This window comes from Eretmochelys imbricata, chromosome 9 (genome assembly GCF_965152235.1).
Source record: "Eretmochelys imbricata isolate rEreImb1 chromosome 9, rEreImb1.hap1, whole genome shotgun sequence".
Lineage (NCBI taxonomy): Eukaryota > Metazoa > Chordata > Testudines > Cheloniidae > Eretmochelys > Eretmochelys imbricata.
Genome location: NC_135580.1, coordinates 81,365,458 through 81,382,060, shown reverse-complemented (window position 1 = coordinate 81,382,060; position 16,603 = coordinate 81,365,458).

Sequence of the window (16,603 nt, the reverse complement as noted above, 5' to 3'; positions counted from 1 at the left end):
CTTTGCTGCTTTGGGGAAAGGTTTAGCATTGTCACATGCCTGCGGGGCCCCCTCTCTGCACAGAACACTCCAGACCTGTGACCCCTGGGCAGAGGGGTGGGGTGGAGGACTTGTCTTTTGTTGAAAGCATGGAATATAAAAGCCTCATGGAAATGCTTGTAAAAATAAAGTCATGGAAGCACCCCGATTGTGTAAGGGGTGTTTGGGTGTCAGGGGCTGTAAAGGCCCATGTCACTTGGAGCTCTGCTGGTTAGAGATCAGCTGTGTAATAGCAGTATAACAGCACTCAGGAAAAAACAGTTCCAAGGGTGCTGTGTCTGGAGGGGCTGGGGTTTATATTTGTATAGTTTGACAAGCCCCATGCCTTCTTTTGGAATTCCCCCAGTGAGGAGCCTTCCCTCCCTCTTCCATGGCATCCAAGCCCTGGAAGTGATCTTCCACAGCTATTTGCCACGTTCACAAGAAATTTCATCACAACCCCAAGAAATGGTTTTTAAAGGAGAAAGAGGGGAATTCTTGGCTGCGCCGTGGGAGATGTCATATCTGGGTGGGAAAGCATCTGTAAGGCTCCCACGAGGAATGCTCATGGAGTGGGGGGCACCTGCTACGCACAGCCAGCTCTGTGTCTTCCTACTGCAGGAGGCATGCCAGGGGCACCTCAGGTGCAGAAGAGGGCAAACTTGAGGAGTTCTTACACCTTACTTATTCCCGAGTAGCGCACTGGTCCGCAGGGGTCAGTGCAGTCAGGGAACAAATTAAGGCAGCTCTCAGGGTTGCTCTAACCTGCATTAGGGAATGAAGCAGCCCCAGGCTAGGGAAAGAGGTACCAGCCACCTTCTTGAGGTGCCTGCATTGCTGTCAGCACCACTACAGGGATGCTTTTGCTCAGGTCATGAGTTGTTTGTTCTGTCTTTCTGTGGATTTTTTCTTCAATTCCATTGCGCCAGAAGTGCACCGGAAGTAGACAGGCTGCCAGCATTTTAACCCCTGTAACATAGATTAACTACGAGCACGGCTAGACAATATGGTGGTTAAAAGGCCAGTTTACAGATTGTATCAGCACTCCTGATGTTGCTACCCCAGTGGAGCTGCACCAAAGCTAATGCAATGATGTGAAATTTGAAGGAAAATGCTAGCATAGACAGTCTGGTGTGGGTGGGTGTGTTATGCAGAGATGCGTCTTCTTTCCCTTCTTAAGATTAACTTTAGCTTCCCCCTCCATATCTCATTTTGACCACTCTTCTCTTTAATTTCACTAATATTAAATGGATCCACCTCAGCTTTTACATGACACATTGAAGCCATGGGTAGATATTTGGGGGGGGGGGGAATTTGGTATAGATAGCACAAGCCAATTTAGAAATATGAGTTGTTCAAATGTTTTTATACATGTGCATGTATATATGAAAAGCATGGTGTACATATATGGAAATACACACACATGCATACAGTATGACCTTCCACCCAGTGCTGCCCAGGGGTAATGCTTGCTACTTCATCTCTCCCAGCATAGTGCATAATGGAAAAAACTTGATTTAGATAGTGAGATATAACTAATTTTAATACCTGTGGAAGGAAAGGAGGATGGATGGTGGATGCCTAGAGGATTGGTCCTCGCTGAGAAGATATACACACACACTCTCTCTCTCTCTCTCTCTCACACACACACACACACAGTTTTTGTCAATTCTGCAGAAATTTAGGTCTTGCCCTCAGGAACACTCAGTATGACAGTGCCCTATAGCATTTCTAGTGCAGGTATAGGATGCTGCCTGATCCTTCCAAAGCAGAAGGCAAATGCTAGAGCCTCTGCCAAAGGAATAATTGACTCCCAGTTCCTCCTCCACCTATCTTCCAAGTCCTGGGTTTAGGGTGAAGCAAGAGCAGATGAAATCACCTAGGCCTAAGCCAGAACTTTTTCAGGTACTGCTCATAGAAGGCTGGGTTGTCATTCACTCTGGCTAGGGAAGGAGCTTGAATTCAATGATTACCAAATCCCTCTTCAAGAGAGTTTCTTTTATTGAGCTCTTGATTAATGCGCCCTTTGAATGCTCCACATTTAAAGTCCACACGACACAGTATGTTACTGATCTTGAATGCCGAATGAGCTCTGTGACAGAGAGTCCCTATGGTTGTAAGGAAACTCCAGGCCTGCATGTAACAGTCAGACAGCCAGATTTATCGCGGAGTTTCCTTGTTTTTATTAGTGGGTGGGACAACATTGAAGTTCATTCAAGATGTATTTTGGTTCTTGAACTTCCTCTGTTTTAGCTCATACTTCAGCAGGAAGAAAAAAGTAAATTGTAGATTTCAGAATTACATAATCTTTGTTTTTTCAAATTTTTATGGTTTATCAAATGATTCAACATTTTGGGCACATGACTGCACAGACAGGCAGCATAACACACATCAGACATCCTGGCGGATGAAAATTGTAATCATAGTACACTCACCTTTGGCTGGTTCTCTCCTCCAAAGTACCTTGGCTATTTTACAGATTGAAACAAGCGAGTGGGAAGTCTAATTGTCTAGCCCCTGTTTTGATTTGCTCCTTTATTAATAAATACTGCAGCAATGGTCTGCAGTACTGCAACAACATTATGATGGTTGTAGTATTTTTACAACTGCACTATTAAAAAATTTATTTTGGTACCTTCAATGCCCAATGTAGCTCAGATTTAGGTTCTTATGATGTTCCCCTTCCCACCAGTTATTCCATCAACCATCTAGCACATTTCTATCTCCTACTCCTGCCTTCTTTCATGCTGCTCTTCTACATGAGCTTTCCATGCACATTCCTCCTAAAGACTCACTTTTTCCACATAGTCAATAAACACCTATCTGAGCCAATAAAAACTATGTTCAGCTAGTGTATGGCTAGTAACTGATGGCTCTGTGGGTTGTGGACTGCATCGTTACATGTCTAAAGATGCTTTTTTCAAAGTGTCAAGCAGCAAGATTTTGAAAGACAAGTGAAAATTTCATCTCTACCCCCTGCTGTGTGAGCACAGCCAGGCTTATGCCACATATACTGCCCCCCAGGTATGCTTTTGTTGGGAGGACTACAATGGACAAATGTTTCTCAAAAAATGTTTCTTTGGGTAACTGGCAGGTTTTTTTTTGTTTTTGTTTTGTTTTTTTAAGTCAGGCAATTATCAATACACCTCTCTCCAGTCTGACTGCACTTGAGATGTTAGCATTGATCATACTGAGGGTATGGGGGGAGGGATAGCTCAGTGGTTTGAGCCTTGGCCTGCTAAACCCAGGGTTGTGAGTTCAATCCTTGAGGGGGCTATTTAGGGATCTGGGGAAAAAATTGGGGATTGGTCCTGCTTTGAGCAGGGGGTTGGACTAGATGACCTCCTAAGGTCCCTTCCAACCCTGATATTCTATGGTTCTATGGGTAATGGCAGGTCTACCATAGTTGGCTACAGGGACAATGAATCAGCACATTTCAAATTGCTAGCTATAGCAATGGCCAAAAACCAGGACTGACTTGCTCTCCAAGGGGTCCTGGGAGATTGGATTACCAGTAAATTGAAATGTATCTCCAGCAGGTAGTTCCAGTCAAACCCCAGTGCCAAGTATTTTTAAAAAGCACCTATTTTCCTTCCAGGAGCTTCCACACATTGGGCCAGCTGCTTGCCTTAATAACACCAGTGCACATGTAGTCCTTTATATTTATCTGTGTATCTACCACAGAAGTCTTATATAGATATCTGTATGCATGCATGTTTAAAAATTGTTATGTTGCCTCGTTTCCCTTTAAATGAGCAGCCTCGGTGGCAGATTGGTGGCTTAAAGTACTGACATTACTCACGTTACAGCTGAATGCGTCCCGTGGAATTGTACTCAGCTTGACAATGGAACACAAACAGGAGGCACGAAATGTGACAAGGGCAATGCAAAAAGAGTCCAGCCCCCTCTTCTAAAATGGCGACCTAGGCCTAACAGAAAATGGAGTCTGTTGGTTAAATCATTGCGGGCTAGAGGCAAATGCTGCAGCTCACCAATCCCACACTGTGGTTTACCAGCCTCACCCTTTGGACTCTATACTGCAGCTGATAGTGACGGACATAAGCACCATTTACACTGAACTGTTGCCATTTCTTCTGGAACAAAATATCTTCAAGTCCTCTGGAAGCTGGAAATCCCAGGTAGCAGAGGGTGACCTCTGCCCAACACCTGCCTTTGAAGAAACAGTCATTCAGTCTGGCTTACACTTTATTTGGTAATAGACAGACATTTCACAGATAAGTCTCATTTGGCATCCATCTGCCTTCCTGGCTAACGCAGAGCCGTTTGCGTGAGGTACTTCTGCTGATTAAATGTTCACTAAAGCTCCTCATATAAATGACACTGTAACAAAGCCCTGGCTATCTAGCAACGACTCACAGTTGCCACATTGCTGCACAGAGTGGTCACCTGAAACACCACAGAAAGAGCAGGTATGGAATGCAGACCCTTCTGCTCCAAAAGCACAGGCTCCGGACATTGAATTGCAGGAGAATCTCCACGAGCTGTTAGCAGTGTAGGGTTTACAACACTTTGGAGTAGTTCTGACTGTCGTGTGGAAGTCCATGGCAACCATACACACTAGTCAGTACTTTACAATAGCAGAAGCAGTCTTAGAGGTGGGCAAACTGGATAAGAAGTTTTGGGGACATTTTTCTCTACAAAATTCAGGCCTTCCCCTCCATTCCTACTGTTAAATATTTAGTCCATAACCACATGTCTCACTTCAATTACTGCAACCTCCCCCTCTTTCCTATCTCTGATTTGTACATTACAGCCTTCAACACATTGCACTAAAATTTCTCTCATATTAGTGCTCAGACCACATTTCCTCATCCCCCACACTCCCTGCACTGACTTCCAATCTCCTTCCATATGCAATACAAATTCATCCTCCCCCCGGCCAACATGCCTGCCCCCCCAAAGTTGATTTCAGGCCTGGTCCTGGCTACATCTCATCTCCCACTACTTACCGGTTCATGCCATCTCCCCACCCTGGTGTTTTTTTCCCCTTGACTGAATCTGCCAAGAAGTGTGGCTTCTGTGATGTGGAGACAGACTTAGACTCACCAGCTCATTTCACGGAGGACAAACAGCCCTCAGCTGTTAATGACTTTATGTCGCTGCTAACTTGCGATTGAACGTTTATAGTTAAATTGACAGAGCAACGTAGATGCCTGCGCAAGCAAGGACATATACCTTAGAGAGCAAAAAACATTACATGCATTTTTTAGACCTGTTTTTAGTTGTTCAACTTCAAATACAATTGTTCTTGGGCTATTAAATAAAGAACAAAGCTGAAACAAAATCAGTTGTTCTAAAATATAAAGTAAAAGGGGAGGAAGAAGGGTTTTGTGGGCAAAATCCTTATGACTGACCTTCTCAAAACATACACTTTGCATGTAAGTACATCCACATGTGCGACCAAGAGATGTAAACATGCACTAATTATAGGTCTTGAGAAATGCCACGCTGTACTAGTGATGCTGCATGAACACAGGAAGGGACTACAGTGCCTCCCAGGGATAGATCTAAATTGTTATGTCTAATTTTGGCCTTGCTTGGTTTCCTGAGGTTACTGTTAGCAAGAGGCAGCAGAGCTGTGGGTGGAGCAATTCATGGGAGCAGCACTTGCTTCCCTTCTTGGCAGGTCAGCCAGAGAACCCTGCTGGACTGCACGTCATCGAGCCTCTCTCGGGCTGCCGTACAGGTGATCAGGTGTGCCAGCTGGATACTGTTCAAAAGAAAACCCAGTGAAATTTACCAGTGAATCTTTAAATAACTTTCCCTTATCCTGTTTTCTTTCAGTGTTTAGATGATGCAGGGGCAAGCCATGCTTTTCCTGCTAAGTTGTCTTTTGCCTTTCAGAAATGTCACAAAATCTCAGCCCTAAATGACCTTTATCCTGTTCTGTAATGTGTAGCTGAGGGGACTGGAAAAAGGGATATGAAGCTTTACACTCCTAGGTCGCTATTTCAAACCTGGCCCAGGTAGCTAGTAGCCTAAGTGGTTACCACCTACTAGCTGTAGTATGAGTTGGATCTCGATTTACTTGCTAGCGGTTTTGAGCCCACCTAACAAGTTATTTAGCACCCATTTGTTGGTGGTTTTAGCAGATGTCTTAAGAACTGGATGGGGTAGAGAATTATCTCCCTCCTCCGAAGTAGGTAGGTCCCAAAAGGTCAGGTGGAGGTTCTTGGGGCAGCATTGTGTGGGGGAAGCTTGCATTGCTATCAAGCCAGTTAAGCGGATACAAAGAGAACGTCAATTTCACCTTATAAGAAAGCTACATTCACTCTTTAAAATACAAAATCCTGGGTAAGGAGGGCTCTGGCTGTCTGGATGAGCGAGTTACCTCCTTTTTCTGTAGAGCTACCAGGAAATTTTTTTTCTGATCATCAGTTCTAACATTTGTTTTTTAATAAAAGAAAAAAGGACATTTAAAGGACATTCTCTAGTAGTTTTGGCCCAAAATGTAAGATCTTAAAATTCCATGAAATAATTGATTTTTTTTTTTAAATTCTAACAAAAAAAAATTGTGTTTCAATGCAAACAATGCCAAACATTGAAACACTGGGCTAGGGCAGGATTGCCAGGAAGTGAAACAGACTGGAAACTGAGTTGAAACAAGAATGAAGATAAGTTGTCTGCTTTCTTTTTTTTAACCTTTTGAATTATTCTTATCTTGCTCCAGCTGCATACGTTGGAAAGACTCAATCAGATTTTTAAAATAGTTTGTTTTAGTAATCTTACCTGTTAGTAACACAGGTAAACACATTTTTTTTGGTTTAACTGACAATGTACTTCACACTGTGAGGTTAAATATACTTAAAAACACAGTTGCCATTACCTGCGTGACTAATAGCACCTGAGATTAGTGAAATAATTGTCCCTTTAAGGTGTTTTTAGTTAATTGCATTCCAGTTTGTAAGTGAACACAGTTGTAGTCACCTGTAGCCATTTGTACTGTATGTGTATGTGTAACTACCTCTCCTGTGATAATCACCCAGAGCACCAGCACAGTTACAGCCTGAGAGAGTCCTTACATTCAGAAAAGTGCTTGCGTAAAAATGACACCTTTGCAGTCAACAGATCTTCTCCCTGCATGTACTCCGATTGGTATAGGTATCTGCTTACTTAACAGATAAGCTATTACCAGCAGGACAGTGGGGTGGGAGGAGGTATTGTTTCATATTCTCTGTGTATATATAAAGTCTGCTGCAGTTTCCACGGTATGCATCTGATGAAGTGAGCTGTAGCTCACGAAAGCTCATGCTCAAATAAATTGGTTAGTCTCTAAGGTGCCACAAGGACTCCTTTTCTTTTTGCGAATACAGACTAACACGGCTGTTACTCTGAAACTTAACAGAGAGAATGTGCTTTAAATTACTTTTTACTCCAGCTAGCCCTGCAATGTCAGCACTGCTAGGGCAGGGGGAAGGGGATTCATAGTCTGGCTCACACATCAGCAGAATTGTTAATTACATTCCAATTGCAGGGCCAAATGCTGCCCTGAGACCTGTTTCTCCCCCTTGAAAACAATGGGGCTGCCCAATTGTACATGATGACTGAATTTGGCTAGCAGACTCTCTATTACTTGTCGCAGTGTATAAGAATCTCTATTATTGGTCATGAGAATTGACTCAGATCCCAGGCTGAGTTTGAAAGGCTAGTAGTTAAGAACATTAGTTTACTTGTACATGGAGTGAGTGTGATCTTCAGATAGTGAGACTAAATAAACATGAAATCCCACTATGCAGTTTTCAGACTAGAACTGCACTTTATATATGTTTTAAAAATAATCTATATTCATAAATAAGACTATCAGACAACCTATGTCAGATGAGAGCTACCACCTCTTTACCTAGCTGGAGAGATTGTGCAGGTAAATGAAACGTACAAATTACCCACAAAAGTACACTCTGGAGAACACTTACTGATTGCTTGCAAAATGAAAGAAGTCAGTAGTTCACTGAAGGCTGATATGAAGAAGTAATATGCTTTTACAGTTCCTATGTTTAAAGATTATACTTCTATGAACAGGTTTAAAGTCCCCGCTTCATCATTTTCCTGATTTAATGGTTTGAGTAATCTGTTTCTGCCAATGTTCATATAAACACTGACAAAATTACATTCCTGTTTACTAAGCTATAGAGCGATCATGGAGCTGTCTACATAGACGCTACAAGGTACCTAATTCAGAGACATGGGATGCACCAAATACCATTCAGCTTTAAGGGGATGCAGACATCAAGCCACATTCTGAATTCAGTTACACTAATGTAAAAGCACTCAGTTGACTTCAGTGAGGTAACTCCATATTTACATCTACGTAACTGAAAGCAGAATATGACCAATTAACCTGTGAGAAGATCTCCATTGGCCTCAGTTGGTTGAGGTACTTATCTGGCAGCTTATAGTTGGGACTCCTGCATATTTCCCAGGTTTTCTGATACAGAACTGTCTTCTTGGATTGTTACAGATTTTTTTATTCTATTAATAATATTTATGTTACAGTAGTGTCCTCAGCCAGGTCAGCTCAAGACCCAGGAAGCTGAACATCTCTGTTTTGCAGCTAAAGGCTGCCCAGGCCTTCTCTGTTCTGACTTCTGCCAGTTCCCACCTGGGAGTGTGCACTGAAAAAGACTTTTATCCTTCCAGCCTACTTCCCTTTGCACTGTCTTGGGTGATTTTTAGGGAAAAGAGTCCCCAAAGTAGAGGGAGAGTAAAGGACTATTTCCAGCTCAAGAACAGCAGGCACCACCAAAGTGCTCAAGGATAATCAAACCCTGATGCGAGATAGTGGGCACATTTGCCATGTTCTTTGCTAGATCAACTTTGGTAGCATTTGCTGCCATGTAGGAAATCTGAGTATACCCCTGGACCTGGGCTCATTTTGCAATCTGGCAGGGCCTGAAAGCATCCCAGAATTGGCCCAGGCATGTGGGAATCCATTACTTTGAGAGACCTGGCTACCAGCAGGTAGTGGGAAATTCAGTGACAGAAAAAGCTTGTAACTATGACTATATATCTATATATATGTAACTATATATCTGGCTATCAGGAGGAGAGGGAGATCACCCCAGAAAAATGTTTCAAGGGCAGATAAATGGTTAATATAAAAGATATATAAGAAAAACACATAACCCAGACACAGTGCACTTGCTCATGACAGTCTTGAAATAGCAAGTGACAAGGCAATAGAGCCACTCAGCCACAAGTGGTGAGATCCCTCTTTGCATAAGAGCAAATGTCTTCCTCTTCTCACTGAGTAAGCCTGACCATCAATGTAGTAACACTTCTTGTGCCTGCAATCTCAAACCCAAGCCCAATTAAATTCTGAAGGCTGAAAGTCTCTTCCCCGCACCATTGGAGTTTGCAAAGCACAGAGGAAAGAACTCATCCTACTCACAGCATGGCTCCAACCTTTCAGTGTGTTGCTACAGTCACAGCACTAGAACGTGGGATTGAACTGGGGGGAAGGGGAGAGTAGTGTTTCACTCTTGCAAACTCCCCCCTCAAAACCAAATTCCATCCCAAAGGATGCTAAAATGAGATGCCGCTCATTGTAGATTATTCAAATGTTTGAAGTTTGATCATGCTCTACTGGGCTCCTTTGGCTTGCCTCCCCTCCCGGCATCGGCTACCCCTTTGGACACTGCTAAGTTCCTCAGTGTTCACTACCCTTTAGCAGGGCTTAAGTGCACCACTGGTTCTTCTGGGTTCTTTGAGTGTGCCCCAGGTGCAGATGCCTGTCTGGGCTCGTCAAGCTTGATTGCTCATTAGTGGGGGTTGGAGGCCATTCAAAGTAGACTGCAAAGATCTTCATAACCTGATCAGATTCCTTTCTTGCATGCTTTGATTTGCAGTGAATAGTTATAATTCAAACAGCAAAACCATTAGTTGTTTGATTCCTATATTAACATCACTTTGGGATCAACAGAAGAAGCTCACACTTCTCTGAGCTATTGCTTTGGGCAGTCTGCTGACTGAATTCTCCACAAGTTATTTAAGATTTTCTCGACTGTATTCATTATTTAAAACCATTTCCCAAACAATTTATGCAAATTCTGGTCTATAGACCAGTCATGAACAGTTTGTTGTATTTATTATTCGCCATTTGACAAAGTTACAGGTCTGCATTAGACCATTTCATTTTCAAAGTCTTTTCATACAGTTCCATCAAAATGTTGTCTTCACCCTCTAACAATCAATACCTCTTGTGATCCAAGCCTTTCCCTGTCTATAACACATGGTACCTGATGTCTGCAGTGTCTAGTGGTATTAGGTAAGCACCAGGGACAAGAGAACACATATGTCCCTTTCTCATTACACTGAGGCTGGAGTGTATTTTAGAGAGTTCAGTATATAGGGTCAAATCCAGCCATTGTGTAAACAGGTGAAACTCTACTGAACTCAGTGGCCCACTTATGTCAGGAAGGGGTTTGTCCTATGATCTCAACACACACTCTTCTCAAGGAGGCTTCAAACAAACCCAGGGGAAATAAGAGAAATTTTTTGTTTGCATCTTGCTTAGCTGTTACCTTTTGTTTTTTTGGTATTATTATGGTAGCAGGTAGAGATCACAACCAAGATCAGGACCCCATTGTGATAGGCACTGTATAGACACATAGGACAGTCCCTGCTCTAAGCTTACAATTGAAAAAGACAGATGAAGGATAAGAGAAAAGAAGTATTATCTCCATTTTACAAAGAGGGAAGTTGAGGCACAGATAGATTAATTGACTTGCGCAAAGACACACAGGAAGACTGTGGCAGAGCTAAGAATTGATTTCCTGCATCCCAGCCTTGTGCCTCAACTACAAGACCATCCTTCCACTCTGGACTCAGCAAAAGGACTGTTCAGTGTCTTATACAGACCAGGCAGCAGCTGGTTTTGCTGAATCCTCGTTGGAAATGAACCAATGAAGGGAGAACCAGTAGCATATTGCTTCTGCTGCTGGGTTTAAAGTATGCACCTTTTCACATTCGTGAATATTTCCTCTTTTAGAAAAGGTTGCCTGGGTGAAAGGCCCGAGTCATTTTCTGTACAAAAGGGGAACAATGGTGGAAGAAACCCTGGGCTAGAGTGAGCACCTTTTCTTCTAAATGCTTTTATCTTCAGAGGCAAATTGCAGGCTTTGGGCTGTTGTGTGGGAACAATACTTAGGAAGATCTTGTTGAACTTATCACCTGAGAGCATTCAGCAGCCACATGGGTGACCTATTTTGATCTCACATGGGTAGAAAACAACTGCATAATTAGGGCAAGTTTACCTTTAAATAGTAGTTTTCTGGATTAACAACAACATACGCAGCAGTGGATAGAATCAGGAATATATTACACTCATTGTGCCCACCACCAACTGCTTTCTCTTTGGCAGGGTTTAATTTAACCTCCCTGTGTTCCCAATTTAAAGTGTAGTTCAGTAGTTTGAAATATAGAGACAATATGCATCAGGGGAGTTTAGAGCAATGGCCCATGGAGTTCTATAGCCAGGCCCATGGTTATTCGTCTTTAATAGAGGGACTTCCCATGGGGGCACATGTCCCTGTACACAATCTGTCATCTTGTAATATGAAATACGGTCCTGAATCCTTCCAATTCCACCTGGCCTACAAAGAAAATGTACAGGAACTCAGTACAGTACAACTCAATGACCACAGACATTTCCTTCTGGCAAGACAGGCAGAATGTGAAGGTGCCAGGACCTGCCTTCCCCTGAGGCCAATTCCTACTGGGAAAGCATTGCCGCCACAATACACCACCACAGTCGGCATTCATTGGCAGGAGCAGCAGAGGCCCAAAGGACAAAAGAAGCATGGACACCCAGCCTCCCTCTCATCCCTAGACTCGCTCACTGGATGCCCAGCACCACGGCCTGTTGGCAGGACAACATGGGGTAGTGGGCACTGCCTATTTTGCACCTATTCTGTGGCAAAAAGAGAATTGACACTCCGAGACTGTTGGTCTAACACCGTCCACCAGCTGCAAATAAAAGAAACTGCCTGTGTCTAAAGAGAAAAGTCCCTCAGCCTGGCAGACATACTGAGTGACCCAGTCTTTTCTATCTGATGTACCAGTAAAAAAGATTTGAGAAATATTTTATGTGTTAATGTTCACAGGCTAGTTAGAGTTTTTCAGGACATAAATCCTCAAAATATGGAAGAAAAAAATACTGCAATGATGCACACCACACTGCCCTCTATTGAATAGAATCCGCATTGCTCAACTCTGTGTCATAGGCCCTATGGCTAGCAGACAAAGGAGATTCTCCTTCATCTTAATTGCTAGGTATCAAGAGCATGTGAAATTCTGGGAGGCCACAGGATGCAGCACAGTGACGAACAATTTCCTGAGTGGGTCTTCCAGAGACAACTGCTTGAGCTAAAAAGCCAAGTTCTCTAGCTGAGAGCTTTAAGAAACTCATCCTTTGTGGACTGGGCATGGAGAATGGCACATAACACACTGACTGGAAGGTTACAGACTTCGCTCTGGAGAGAAGGAAGCTCATTCTGTGCAGCTGAGGCACACAACAGTTTTCCATTGAATGCATCCGATGAAGTGAGCTGTAGCTCACGAAAGCTGATGCTCAAATAAATTTGTTAGTCTCTAAGGTGCCAGAAGTACTCCTTTTGGCGAATACAGACTAATATGGCTGCTACTCTGAAACAACAGTTCAAAGTCCCTCCCGAACTACATGTCAGGGAACTTAATTTCCCAGGAAAAAGGAGGGAAGGAATCTGTTTAAAGTAGTTCTTCCCTTAAGGAAGAGTCCTATCAAATTTTACAGGGATGAAACCAATAAAACTATATTATTGAAATATTTCTTAATATCTGTAGAGCTTCAAAGAAAGATCATTGCTATAGATTTTGTTTAAACCATCCTAAAGATAACAGATGTAGCTTTTCTTTGTCTTACACTTTACAAATTCAGGTGTTGTCTAGGCTGGAAAACTGAGGACTGGAAACACTAGTGAAATAGTGACTTCACAAGACACAAAGTAAATGTTGAGCAATAAAGAGGGGAAATGAGTCTTAGTCACAGTGTTTAAAGTTCTTTAATTCTTTGTGTTTAACACCTGTTTAACATTAATGATGAATTAACATTGTAGATAAAGGAGGTGAGTTAAAATTCATCCCTTCAGTTAAGGGATTAGATCTCCTCATGTCTTTGAAGGGGTGTAGATTGTGTTAGCTAGCTCACTAACCAACACCTGCTATAGAGCTGTACTCAAGTCAAAGCAAGTTAGATTTTGCCATGTGTGAAACTTAGATTTTAGCTGAGCCACCTTAGCAGGAGATAAAGAATGACTAGACTTACCTTCCCTAGAGTTTTAGAAGGCTTCAGTTAGATCAAGCAACAGGCTAGCATGAGACCTTTAAATCCTAGTTTAGACAAGGCTACAGAGCTCAAAGGCAAAGGAATTGAAGTATCTGATATTTCTAAGGTTAAAAAAATAAAGATGCAGAAAAATAATTTTAAAACTTTCCAGGCCTTCTTCATAAATAAGAAAATATGGTGGACACTCAGTATTTCAAAAATCATCCCTTCAGACAACTTTTCAGAACCCACCCCCTTGGACAAAGCAAGTACGCAGGTATTGCAGACTCCCGTTAAACAAATGAAGCCACAGGACCAAACTTGCAAAATTATTTTTCCTTTGGGAGCTCCAAGAGTTATTTTACTCTATGCCAAGATTTTCAAAAGTGATTATGGAGGGCAGATGTCTCAGTTCTTGGATGCCCAAATTGAGACAACTTAAAAGGGTCTAATTTTTAGAAAGGAATGAGCACTCGCCCTCTGAAAATCAGGACCCTTTGAGATACATTAGTTTTAACTCCCCAAAACACAGGCTCCCTCAATCACTGGTCACTGCTGAAGATCTTGGCTTAAGTACCTGGGGAACCAGGTACCAGTAAAGAAGAAGCGCTAATGTTTTAAGAACATAGGTGGGGATAAAACTGCATAGCTCCCTCCAGTCTTTTACAGGAAACTATTTCCCTTCCACAGTAAGTAGAACAAGGAGCCCCAAATGCCAACAGGGGTTTTGTGATTTAACTTCTGAGATCTCCTATAAGTTTATGTAGTAAATAGCTGCTCAAAACTAGAAGAAGAGGCTCTAATCTTAGACAGGAAGAGATTGTCTGAATTACCTACATGCTCAGTAAAGCACTTAGCTTTCTTGTGGACTGATGGATAGAGTCAGAGACTCCATTTGCAGGTTCTGTTCTGAGGTAGCCCTAGGCAGCTTCCTCAGCTGATATGCCTTTTAAGGGCAGCCAGCTAAAGCACACTCCCTCAAGGCAGTGCCCTGCTGTTGAGTCAGCAGAATATGGGAAAGGGGAGTTTCCTCGCATACCCCTTCGTTTGTATTTATTTGCCTGAGAGTTTGGAGGAGAACAGTCAAAATGAGGAACTTTTGAAAGGAGTAAATCCCCATTTTGGAATAGAATGATGTATTTAATCAGTTTGCTTGCCTGTGCTGCAAAGCATTGTGGGAGGGGGAGGTTATAAATCTTCTGCCCCAGGAAGGGGGTGGTAGCATTATGAGCTGCGGTGTAGGGGGAGAAAGTGCTTAGAAGTTGGGTTGCTGAAAACAGAGACAAGAAAGTCTTATGTTTCCTTTGTGTTTGGTTTTGATTTGGAAATAACCCTGCCAATGATAGTGTAGGGCAAATTAGTACCAGCTGGGGGATGAGGAACCTTCTAGGTCTTTTCTATGATGCCTCAGACATCTTTATTTTTTAGCTAAGGTCTCCATTTTATCAGCAAAGGCCTTCAGTTCCTAGCTCTTGCTTTTGAACTGTTAAACACTCAGCCCTGTTCCAGAACACACTGACCCATGAAGAAAGATTTGACACTCACCTTTATATAGTTTGGCTAGCTAGTGACCAAGTGAGATAAAGGAGCACTATTAAAGGGGTGTTGAAGCATCATGAAAGGACATTTATTATGTGGGGTAGTCCAAAGGGCCTGATATAATGAAATTAAGCAAAGCAAATATAGACCTAGTATCAGGGAAATGTTGGTGCTGGTGAGGTAGGCTCAGGAAGCTGTGGAAAACTCAAGGGAAACGTTGAATTGTTTCGGACCAGACACAGCATTTGAAAATCTGCCATAAGGAATGCTTCTGCAATGGCTGGGTGGTGGAGTTGTGATCTAATAGGGTTTGTTTCATCTCTAATATCTGTTATTTATATATTCACTGTTGCCCCTCTCACAGTCTTCAAGGGTCTGTAAAACTCCACATGTTGTCTATGAACAGGGTGGTGAATCCTACAAGAGGGGATCTCCTGTGGTTTGAACTGCAGTCCTCTTTGGCTTTAAGCCATATCCTACCAGGAAAATGCAGAAGCCCTTGCACCTCACAAGCTTCACCATTAGATGTCTCTGTGACACACTGTTGCTCATCACTTCACACAGCCTGCATTTTACATTGCAAGCAGGGCTGGGACAGTTATTGCACTGGTTTGCATTCCTTTTTTAGCAGCATACATGCATACAACCCTGTGGTGACAGCCACTTTAGAAATGCTGAGAGGTTAGAAGGAGGCTTTTAGAGTGGATCTTTGAAGTATTCTGCTGTTACATTGCGTGATTCAGGAGACTCTTTTCCAGTCCCAAATGTTCCTGAAATATGATCTTTGGAGATCAAATGCAGTTTACCTACATTAATGAGTGAATCTCTTGGTGTAGTGCTTTGAATGCATTAAGTGCTGAGAATGAAGATTACTGTAGCCATTGTCCATCCACCTCTCAAATCTATTTGAGCTAGATTTATTGCATTTAGTGACTGCCTTGAGTATAGGATGATGCTGTCTCCCTGCCCTAAAGGGAGTACAGTGAGGAATTAGTCTCAAAGATACAGCCCATCCCTGGTGGGAAGGAGAGGTGCCGGGTCTTCTATATGGCAGTGGCAGTATGGGAAGTAGGTATAGAGCTTTCCCCATAATCATCTTGGGGAAATTTGCAGCTTCTGTGTGTAAGGGAGCAGTCTCTGTATTCTCATGAGTGCAGGGCCCCTAGGAAAATGCATAGAGTACATGAGTTGGGGAAGTCTAACTTGTGGTGGACCTAGATGGCTGTCAAGTTTACAAGAAACTGTTAACTTACTAAAAATGCAGAAAGTCTTTTAGAAAATGTTTAGTATAATATCTGCTTTAGCCATGACATTGCATAAGGATCCATCTTCCTCCCCCGAGATTGCTTCACTTCTATGACTGGTGATTAATCATTATAGTAATATTTATATACATACATCTTCTCTCTAACAATCTCAAAGCAATATCGATGCACACATTATTTAAGCTCCTTGACAGCCCTATGAGGTAGATTTTATAATACCCATGTCAGAGTTGGGAACAGAACTCCAAATTCCTGAGTCTCAGTTCCTTACTCTAATCACGTATAACTACTAGATAACAACACAACATGATTCTTGTGGGTGTATTTATATATCTATATCTATATCTCAAACTAGTCTGTGACTGCTGTAGACTCCTTCTAGATGAAAAACACTCTACAATATATTATTAATTTACAGTAGTGCCATAGGGTGTACATAGAAGTGAAAGGTGTAATTATT